We start from the raw sequence: 10,602 nt of genomic DNA, 5'->3' as shown, positions 1-10,602 counted from the left end.
AGCTATCGGCTTACGCTGGGGTGATGAGCCTCCTCGTAGTGACCAGTGAGCACACCAGACTCGTGAGCCGATTGTGGTGGTATAGGACACTATATTCGTGCTATCGGCCTACATTGATTGGTGACAAGTCCTTTGTAGTCACCTCGAGCATACTTTGATGCTGCGTTGAGGCGATGAGCCTTAGGGTAGTAACTAAAGTATGATAGGCATGCATTGATTGGTGATGAGCCCTTTGCAGCGACCTAGAACCACAATATCGTATGAGATTGTCTAGGACTGATGACCCTAGAATGGATCACTATTTGGGACTTAATATGAGAAAGGTACCTTAGCTTCCCAATCCTGCTATATGAAAAGGACTAATAACAACTTAGTAATCATGTTCATACACCGCATTACATGTGCGTTGGCGTCGTTGGCACTGCGGGAGGTTGTCATGCGTACCGTAAGATGAAGACGCTGAGGGAGTACAGGCGAAAGCATGCATCATTTCTACATACATCCTTGCATTAACAAGAGTAATTAGGACGTGTTTGATTGTATTGCCTTATCATTACTGCATGATTAATTTGATAACATGTTAACTTTTACTGTATAGTTCCACTGAGTTGATCACTCACTCCCACATTCTGGGACGGTGTTTCAACACCAACCAGACTCTGTCTTAGATGCAGATGATGACGTGACCCCTGAGGCAGAGCAGGAGTATGAGGATGATGAGGACGCGTTTTCTTTTATGCAGTTCTCAGGGGGTTCATGTGAGCCGTGTCCTGATCTATAGGGATTCTGGATTTTTCTTTGTAATACATGATTTCATTTTGATACTTATGTTTTGAAACAACACTTGTAATTATATCCTGGCAGAGTATACATGTTACAGGGACTTGCACATGTACACATATATTTCTTTAAGTCTTTCGCTTACGCCTTTCACTTATCCCTGAATTATGTTTGCAGTTTGGCTTAATCTATTCCATGTTTTATGCACTCATACAGACAACATACATCCATTATTAAATATGTTACATAAGTGATGTTGTGAAACTCGGGAGCTGAGTTATGCTCGACCCCCGAATTTCAGGGCGTTACAAAACCCCTTTTGGGTCATAAAAGTTTTGGACCAATATGATATTAGTTTCTTAGGTTGGTTCAGGTCCTTGTGATATGATCTTTATGGATGGATGAATGGTGCAGATGATCTTTTGATATGATTCATTGTTTGGATAATGCTCTAAAATGATCTTTATGGATGGATGAATGGTGTAGTTGTTATGGCCCATTGATACGGTCCACTTGATGTATTCGAGGCCCGTTGGTGTGGACCTTTGATATAGCCCATGGTGATTGTATGAGGCCCTTGTATAGGGTCATGGGCCCACGATGCGTTTGTCTTTATGTGGACCACTCCTTGGGACCAATGTTGGTTAAATGTCCACATTGTTGGGCAATGATAGTTAAATGTCCACATTGTGTCCTTCCCCTAGCCCTTACTCGGCCCATTCTCATCAAGGTCAATTAATGATCAAGGCCGATTTTCATGGCCAATTGTCGATTCTGATTGTCGTGGTTGAATACCGATTCTGAATGTCGTAGCCGATTATCGAGGTCGATTCTGATTATTGAGGCTGATTGTTGAAGCTGATTCCAATTCCGATTGTTAAGGCCTAATGCATTATATATAAGGCCCATGGGATGTGACCCCTTTGTGATGTATATTAGGCCCCATGTTAGAGGCCCATTATAATGTATATGTGGCCCATGTGATGTGGCCTACTTGATGAATATGAGGCCTAATGTGACATATTTATGGCCATTCATTGAGGACCACCTTGATGTGATGCATAATGGACCCGTGTGAGAGGCCCATTGCGATGTGTTTGGGGCCCATGGGTTGTTGCCCATTGTGATGTATCCAAGGCCCATAGGACGTGGCCCATCCGATGTATATATGCCCATGTGATGCAGCCCATGTGATGCAAACTAGGCCCATGTGACGTGGCCCATTATGATAGTATGAGGCCCATTGTGGTTCATTTGAGGGCTAGGCTATGGAACCCATTGTGATGTATGTTAGGCCTATGTGAAAGGCCCATCGTGATGTGTATTAAGCTCTTGAGTGAGGCCCATGGTATTATATATTTGGCCCTTGTGTGAGGTCATGGGTCCACTATATGTTAGGCTCTATGAGGGTCATTCCTTGGGAGCAATGTTGGTTAAATGTCCACATTGTCGAGGCCGATTGTCGATACCGGTTATTGATACCGATTATGAGTATGGGATAGCATGGCATCATGATACATGCCCATATGCATCATCTGTATGTTTATTGTGAGATGTGATTGATCATTGCGCACGTCATAGTACAGATGATTTATAGGACTCCCTGATAGGTGGAGTTATCCCACATGAATGCACAGTATGCATTCATGCATCTTGCATTGTGTGATAGTGATTACTATACGCCCTAGCGACATCAGGACTGTGACCTCCATAGGCATGTCGTGGATGATTAGATGGGACACCGAAAATGTTTGGTTTGAGCATCTGGGCACTTTGTATGTCCGTGGGTGAAAGTCCCTAAACCTCCAAGGCCAAGACACACCCCAACGTCGAGACCGAGTGGATACATGAGCGCCCAAGTGCCAAATAGTAGGAGGCCGCATCTCCCACTGTGTGTAGTCGGTTGGGAGGGGGTGTGGCCTTACCCGCTAGAGAGTAGGGGCCATAGCTAGGCTGCGTTTGACTAGCTCATGAATGGGTCCACTATCGACGTGCGGGGTAGATATTGGCTGACTATTGGCCAAGCGGATAGTGAGGTATCTTCCACTTGCATGGTCTCACGTCAGTGGGCGGCGATTTGCATGTAGAGTATACTAGACTCTGGTGATGATCCCAGAGATGTACAGTACTGATTTGTGGAGCAGGAGTTGCATGCTCATTCATTTGTTCACTATCCACTCCGGCTGGTGGTGTGCAACTATTTCATACATGTACCTTCACAATGGACAGGATTTCAATTAGGGTGCGCGACTAACCTGAGATCAAGAGTTTACCAAATTGAGTCTGACTATCCAAATTTAGGTATTGGACTGGTTTGGATATAAGTCCTTGTGGTGGACCCCGTAGCTTACAATACTACGTACTATCATCCCAACTTCACACTCCAGCATGGTCATTCTATTCGTACCGTATATTGCATTGCATCCTCAGCATCTGATATTTGGCTCTTTATGACCCCTCATTTGCGTAGCTAATCTGTAGTGCGTACCCTAATATTATATGACTCATGGACTTACCAGTATATTTTCGCTTACTCTGATATTGTATGATTCATGATCTTGTCAGTATTTCCGTTTATTTCAATGATGTATGATTTATGGGCTTTATTTATCCTTGGCACTTACCTTACACACACTTACACCATGCTCTAAGTTTTTTATAAGCTTATGCATGATAGATGTGTGCAGGTGATGTTAAGTTACAGCAGCGTGGAGCTTGGAGCATTTAACTGACTTCTGGAGCTTTGATTTTGACATATGTCTTTCCTTTTCAGTATTGTACTCAAATGATTATATTAGTGGATATGTGGTGATGATGTTGTTCTTATGATTTGGGTATACGTGTGGTTATGCTTCTTAAGAAACAGATAAGTCTGACTCTTCCTCTACTTCATCTGTGATGATTGATTTAACTATCTCAAACAGGAAAAATCTGGTTAACTCATCCTACCATCTATGCGAAAAATATAGAACACTAAAAAGGTGAATGTCCTACGCTCAGACAACCTCAACTCACTTCCAGGTCAATCTATAAATATAAATCCAAATCAACTGGAAGTCACTCTAAGAAAGAACTCAATACATCCTGCTCAAAGAATGTGGTTACCAAGTGGGTAATACAAAACAAATACAATTGCCCTGCAAATAGTGTGAAAATTAACTCAGGCCCTTGTAATAATTGCTCCAAGTGAACCGACTATGATCATGACCCATTTTTTTGTTATATTTTATAATGGGTCAGGTACTTCATAAGGAAGCTATATCAGGAAGAAGTGAGCAAAGAAAAAATTTTAAGCGGGGATTAACTAAAGATGTTGGTTAAGGGATTTAAAAACACAATCTATCAAGTTGTCTCAAGGATATGTGCAAAAATTGGGAAAACATAGGAAAATGAGTATAAGTCTTTTTATAAGAGTCAATTAATAACCAACCACATGACTAATAGTCTTTTCACTAAAATGGAGTTTGATGAGAATCATGCAGTACAAGAAAATTTGATAAACACTCCACTACTCCATATGATTAGGGTATCATACATGTTTTGGGATCAACACCGTAAATCATACTAAATGTTTTAATGCCCTAATAGGACCAGAAAAGTTTGATCTTCATGTAACAATCAACGCTAAATAGAAAATAGGAGATCAACAATCACCAAATGAAAATTATAATTTGATCTATGGTCTGTTTGCTTTAATTATAATATTTGAGGATCTGTAGCCTCATCTTTCTTTTTGAATTCATATAAATTATTTTTTCTTTTTGTGTGTTCCTTTTTAGATGTACAAAATACAAATGCATTTACGAATACTAATGCATTAGTAAATATAAGTGTACATCATCGAGAATAGGTTGGTGCAAGCTAAACTGGTAGAAAAACTATTTTTGGACAATTTCGATGGAATCGAGGGACGTTCGATGTCATTGAGCCAACCCTAATGGAATTGAACACTACTTAATTGCATTGAAGAACTCTTGAATCGCACTGACCTATCTGGACTTTTTTCGATTACATCGAACATGGTTCAATGGAATTGAAGTATCGAGACATATAAACACTGCGCGGGTGCGATTTTTCATTTCCCATTTTCTTCCTGCGGTGACTCGTCTTCCCAACATTACTGAATCTCCAAAGACAATTCCTCTTGACTATTTGTGCTCGAATATTGGTAAGATATCTCTAGTAGTCTAATCCTAAAGATCATGTCTCTAAAGAGGGTCATCTTGTTGGTTAGGGTTTTTGGTCAGTTTGTTTTTCCTTTTTCTCTTTAATTGCTATTCCTTTTTTGAATATCCTGGTCATTGTTGAGATTGTCCCAAAATGGGCAAGGATAAAGGAAAAAATGGTGGTTCAAGGAGAACCATCCCAGGCCAAATGAACCAAAATGTGTGCCCGAAGAAAATTCGCACGGCCATCAACACCAATGGACCCTTCACCACTTATGTCTCCCGCCTCACGGCAAGAGACTCCGCAGAGAAGAGTTCATGAATCGAAAATCCAGATTCCTATTGAGCCACCTCCTCTTAAGACACTTTATGATAAGTTTAGAGTGAGAAAGATGGTCTACGAAAGACCAGTTGATAAAAAGTGTCTCGAGCCTTATGGCATTGTACCAATACTAGAGGTTGTGTGGTGGAGCAAAGTGCTTGAGTTTGGAGGTGTTTCTCAAAATGAAAAAGTATTCAGGCTCCTTGCATATTGTCACTCGCCTGTTCTTGATCCCCCCATCTCTAGATGTCATGATTAGTCCAACAACTACCCATCTCCTGTCACCCCTAATTACTCAGGTCATTGGTATACCTACCAAACCACTGGGGTTTGGTGAGTATGATTTCAATTCCTTAGAGGTTCAGTCTGAAATTACTCGTTATTTTTGTGATGGCATAAACATCCCTTGTCATGAAGGGAATGCATTGCATGCATCAAACGGCCCCAAAATTCTGAGTCCTTCACGGGATTTTCATTATCCTCGAGGAACAAACAAGATTAATTCGACCCCATTCATGTTAGGTATTTTGTAAGGTGTCTACCAAGGTGTGCATCTTTATCTACCAACCCTCATGGTTCATCAATTGGCAGTCGTTGTTCAGGGTACACGAGATACTCGCATACCTTTTCCTCACCTTATTTGTCTCCTATCTCAACACATGGATCTACTTCTCACTACTGATCGACCCAAACCTCCTCTTAAGTTTACACACTTAAATATTAAGAGGATGAATTTGAAGGACATGCCAGCATCCTCCTTAGATGCTCACCATGATGACATTCTGGGAGAAACTAAGGCTGAGGCCACAGAGACTGAAGCAATGGAGATAGAGGCAGCCAAAATGGAAGATGATAGACATCCTGCTAGTGACGTTCGACACACTCCTGTCACTCGCACCTGCCATCACTTCGACTAGTGTGAGCGTTGAGATTTAATCCTATAATGCATTCGCCAACAAGATGAGCGGTTGTCGTAGCTGGAGCGATGCAGAGAGGTTTGGAGAGAGTGGAGAAGTCAATTCGGGACCTCATTGCAGCAGTCACATGCCGACATGACGATACCGTTCCGCATGGAGCCGGCCCCTCTTCCTAATATGATCCACTGACACATATTCAAGGTCACATGCTCGTACATCAGCTATTTTTTAGATGATGAACCAAGCTCATCAGTTTTAAATTCTATATCTATTATTAGATTTATGTGTACCTAGAGGGATGCATATGTTTTTTTTTTTTTTGGATTGTTGTTTTGGATAATGATGCCCATAAGGGCTTATGGTTTGAATTATGATACTACCTAAGCTTTGGGTAGTTCTTTTTAGAATGGCTTGAATGATGATACCTTTTATTATGTGTTACTCTTAGATGTTGATGTCATTTTATTTATTTTTGGTATATATCTTATGACATAACATTTTTACATCAAGTTCTTATTTTTTATACTCCTTTTATCTTATGAACTTCTGTGGTTCTTACCCCTCTAGCTTTGAATATGATTGGTAAATTCCGTACTTCAATTATCTTGGCACATATCTTATATTACTAACCCTTTGCCAATGACTGACAAAAAGGGGGGAGAACCATACTCCCACAAGTATGATGTTGTTGTGTTTTGCAAAACTTTAAATGTAGGAAGTTAGCGGGAGCATGAGCTATCACGCCTCGAAATCCAGCACATATCCAACCCCAATTTCGTACCCTTAGGCATGACTTATATTTTGAATGCTCACATTTTATATTCCACACATATATTGACAGAATAACCTCATTCACAAAATATAACAATCTAAAAATTAAATAATCGAACATTTATTTAAAGAAGAATAAAATGTCCATGTCCATATTCTGACTATTCAAGATTACCATCAAACACATGTCATCGTAATGTTGTCATACTAAATGTTCATTACACTTATTTAGAAATGGTAAAGAAACAAAAATAAATTAAAGAAAATCTCTTTAAGTTCCTCCATGAGATCTCGATCTTGAAATTTTAAAATCCCAACAGGGTAAGCTGCGAAGCCTATTAAGTAATCTCAACACAGGTTTCAAAATAATCTCATGTAATATGAATAAAATTGTATAAAAATACAATACATATTTGGGCAAAACAATTAGTGAGGAGATTTAATAAACAAAATGTTTCAATGTAAATTCAAAGAAAAATGAATGAATAAAATCAACATATGTTATACCCCATAATAACATGACAGTTTATTTTTTTTAACACCAGGGCCAGTTTACACCGGCTGGCCAACACCCGTGCCAATACAACACCTAGCCTGGGAATGGGAACTTCTTGCATGACATGCTCACCCATCTAAAGGGCACTTGGTAAGGGACGTATTTGTACGTTAGCTGGTCAGACTACTACCCTACCGAACCTAGCAGTGGGAACCTTTTGCAATCCTAACATGCTCACCCACTCAAAGGGTACGGTAGAGGTTCCAAAAGGTACCAGTTGGGTTTCTGGGATTTTCAACCCAAGGGTCTTGATCACCCCACCTATTTACGCTTTAGGGATTTTCAACCCAAAGGACTTGATCGCCTCACCTATTTTCTGGTGTTTCATAACTATTTTAATGATGCATGATTTTAATATTGCATAAATCAAATATTTTTAAAAATAATTAACGACTCTTATTGATCAATTCATAATACGTGATGTGCACAATTTATTAAATTTAAAACAAAATTGTTAATCAATGTAATTGCATATACATGATTAAAGTTCTACAAAAAAAATAAAAAAAATAAATAAACATGCAATATAATTTATTTGATTTAAGAATCCAAAATTTATAAACTCAAGATTTTTGCAATAATATCATGTCAATTAAAATAAAGACAACCGAACGACAAAAATTAAAATGACATGTTTAAAACTATAGTAAGCAATTAAAACATGACATGTTTAAAACAATAGTAAGCAATTAAAACAAATAATAAAAATTAAACAAACAACAATACATATAAGATGGGCAAGTAAGATCTAATTATTTGAATGAATGAATAATTAAATAATAAAAAAAACATTATTATTTTATAAATATCAAGTGAGAGAAAAACTCACCTTTTTCTTAAAAAGTATTTTCTTTTTTTTCTTTTTTCTTTCTTTTCTTCCTCTCTCTTCCTTTTTCTCTCTCCTCTTTTCTCAACTTATTTATTAAGAATACATGAATTAATCTGCAGTTTAAAGAGAATACTCTCTCTCTCTCTCTCTCTCTCTCTCTCTCTCTCTCTCTCTCTCTCTCTCTCTCTCTCCTTACTTCCTCACCTCACCTCACCTCACGTTTCACAACCTACCACCTCCCATAACAATTCCTCTTATCCTATTTATAGTGATTCATTTCACTAGCTATTACACACGTGGGGAGAAGGCAACGGTTGTTGCTTCGGTTTTCATCTCATTTGGTCATATTTTTTTTCTTTAGATTTAAACAACGTGCACCATTAATGTAGTGTAAGGCTTTAGATTTAAACAACGTGCACCATTAATGTATTGTAAGGTGCCATGCATTGCATGCATGTCACGTGTGTGGCACATGCATGTGCCACATGTTTTTGGTCCATATATGTGAGGTGTGGTTATGATGAGTGTGCATAGTGTATAGTTTATGATGCATGCATGGGCCACTTGTGTGTGCATGAGAATTATGTATGTGATGTGTTTGATGCATGTGTGTGGTTATGATGTACTCAATGGTGCATAAATGGTTGATGTCATGGATGGATGGATCAATGTATAATAGATGGACGGATGGATGTATGGATAGATGGATGGATGTGCATGATGTGTTTGGTGCATGTGTGTGGTTGTGATGTATTTGATGGTACATGGATGATGTAGATGGATGGATGGATCAAGGTATAATAGATGGATGGATGGATGTATGGGTAGATGGATGGATAAATGTACGACTAGATGAGATCGAGGAATGGACTTCGTTATGTACCTATGGATTAGTGGTGAGATGGACGGTCAGTTTAGATGGATGCTAGATGGATGGACAAGTATTCTGATGATTTCAGCATATGGACGGTTTGATGGTTGTATCATTGGATGGGTTTATTAGTTAATGAACAGTTAGATCGCATATGTCCAAATCAATGGTTGAGATTGAACCAGTTGATCTTATAGATCGTCGGTTATATCGGACAAATTGGGTACGTCGATCAATGGTTAAAATTTAATGGTCAATATTTATTTAGGTTATTACATGAGCAAAGGGGGAGCTACAAGCAACTCAAGATGTATCAACTATTTAATTGAGTTGTAAATAGGAAAATCTGTAATACCTTGAGTTGAATGTAATATCTAGGGTTTATTAGTTGTTTTGTTACGTAATTGACGAAGTGGGAGATTTAAAGTTCCCTTGTTTGTCAATATATGTGAGTGTTGAGTCTTTAAGTCAAGTGAGCCCCAAGTTAAAGACATCAAGTTCAAGTCTCATCAAGATGTAGGAAGTCAATGCAATTGGAGAAGGTTCGATGACATCGAAATTAAAATTTCGATGGCATCGACAATGTCAGATTTCTGCCCCTTTTTTTACCATTGGGGATTCAACTTTGTAAATACACATAGCTTGCCTCTTGGTAAAATGAGCTAGAACTTAAGAGAGTTGTTGCAGGAGTTAATACCTTCATTCTCATTCCCACTTTCCCATTAAAGTTCATCATTTAATCCTTTGCACAAGCATTTATTCCTATCTTCATTGCTTGGATTGAATCATGAACTCTAGCATTTATTGATTTTTTAGTATCACCCTTCAAAGGAAAATCATTATGCTGAAACTTTTAAATGCTTAACTCATGGGAATCTTCTCTATGTAGTTAAATCATATCATTTAATAGAAAAGATCGAACCAAACCCTAAACCTCACAACTTCAAAGCATTGATCGAAGCATCAGAAGCAGTTGTGGTTCAAGGGAGCTGAAGATTCTTTATCAACAAGAAGATCATCTTCAGATTGTGCGAGAATGGGACTCACTCGCTTACTTGTAAGTATATAGAGTTCATTGAGTCTGAAGCCCTTTCCTTATCTAGGATTGAAAACTAGAGTTTGAGTTAACAAACTCGCCAAGACCTTTCGGAGGCCTCCGACGGGAGAATACGTTGTCCTTGTGTAGGACGTGTTGTCCTTGTGTGGGCATAGGTTGCCTTGTGTTGGTTCCTAGTTCTGTCCTTGTGTAGGACCTGTCTCCTTATATAGGCATCTAAGGTTGCCTTGTGTAGGACTTGTCGCCTTGTGTAGGCATCTAAGGTTTCCTTGTGTAGACTCCTTAGTTAACCTTATGTAGGCTGTGGAGGTTAATGGTTAACCTAATTTAAAA

This window comes from Magnolia sinica, chromosome 1 (assembly GCF_029962835.1).
Source record: "Magnolia sinica isolate HGM2019 chromosome 1, MsV1, whole genome shotgun sequence".
In the NCBI taxonomy this organism is placed as follows: domain Eukaryota; kingdom Viridiplantae; phylum Streptophyta; class Magnoliopsida; order Magnoliales; family Magnoliaceae; genus Magnolia; species Magnolia sinica.
This window is presented reverse-complemented; position numbering follows the sequence as displayed.